The sequence below is a fragment of the Salvelinus sp. IW2-2015 genome, linkage group LG28 (genome assembly GCF_002910315.2).
Source record: "Salvelinus sp. IW2-2015 linkage group LG28, ASM291031v2, whole genome shotgun sequence".
Lineage (NCBI taxonomy): Eukaryota > Metazoa > Chordata > Actinopteri > Salmoniformes > Salmonidae > Salvelinus > Salvelinus sp. IW2-2015.
Window position 1 is genome coordinate 5,938,081 of NC_036868.1, and position 1,605 is coordinate 5,939,685.

Here is a 1,605-nt window from a genome sequence, read left to right on the forward strand (position 1 = left end):
AGCTCCTGCGGTGTGGCTGCCTTCTTCTCCTCCCCGCAAGCGGCGATTCACACCAACCTTAGCCCACAGGCCTTCTCCATTGAAAATTTGCTCCCAACCTCCATTCCCTCTTCTCTCCATTGCTTTAGTTCCTCCCTCCTCTCCTCAATCCGCTTGGTCCTGTTGTGGTGGGTAGTTCTGTCACGATCCGTGTGGAGGAGAGACGGACCAAAACACAGCATGAGAAAAATAAGCCATCTTCCTTTTAATTAAACGAACGAAGATGAACATGAAACGAAAACACTATTACAAACAAACAAAACAACAAATGATCGTGAAGCTAAATAACGCAAGTGCCCAGACAAGCAACAAACGTTAAACAAGACAACTACCCACAAAAAGCCTACTGCCTATGGCTACCTTAAATATGGCTCCCAATCAGAGACAAATGAATGACAAGCTGTCTCTGATTGAGACCCAATCTAGGCAGCCATAGACACATACTAGACAACCTAACAATACTCTATCCATACACATACAACACCCATATGACTAACCAAAACACACACAACATACAATGCCACCCCAACTCACCCCTGACCAACTAAACATAATCAAAAATAACTTAAACAAGTAGGGTCCAGAACGGACATTGATGCAGTAAGTGAAAGGACATAGCCTTTTGTGCAGGTGGCATTAAAAAGTAATTGTGTTCGTGTTGCAGCACAAAGTGAATTGACCAATCTTTACATCAAAGCTAGCCTTGCCCCTCAGTTCCGTTTTCCATTTTCAGCTTTTGATGGAGACTGCAGTTTGACAAACACAGGATTCCATCCACGAGTTGTTTTGATTGTATACAAGGAGTTGTCCAACGTGTATGTTGCATCTGAATCATATCAATGCTGTTGTCAAATGGCAGTTCTACTTACCAGTGTGACTATGAAGGTTAAAGTGTAGCAACCGTGTGAATGGAATTTACAGTACATAATGTGATTTGTGATGCCATTGTCATCCACCGCTGTCTCTTCAACAGGAAACACTCAAGGTGTTACTGTTCATGAATCATGTTTATTTTTCATCTATTTATTTGAAGGTTGGGAAGATGTACCCAGACACTATAACATGAATACAATTTCTGGGCTGGCAAAGCCCTGATGGAAATGAGTGCATTTGAGTGGCTCCATGGGTTACTGCTGCTGAACCATAACAATTATTTGCTAGGAAATTGCTGCAAATTCCTCTTTTAATTTCGGAATATAAACGTCAAAATGTCTCAATACCTTTCAACTGTACATGATTTAATCCCCCATCAATCATCTCTGTCACAACAAAAGGAAGACCAACTATGTGAAATAATGATCTGCTTTCCATGCTGAGCAGTACGGTTGTGAAAAGGCTCAAGGTTTCTTGTGTTGGTACATTGATTGTACTCCAAAGCGTTGCTTGCTTTTTCTTAGTCAGTTAAAATGTATTAAATATCTGAAATTGTTTGTTTCATATCCACCACTATCCTGATGATATTAACATGAAGTGACTGGTGGAATTATGGCACTTGTGCTTTATTTAAAGATGCCCATATCTGGTCATAGTCAATACTACTCCCAAATGCAAAAGTGAAGATTTCCA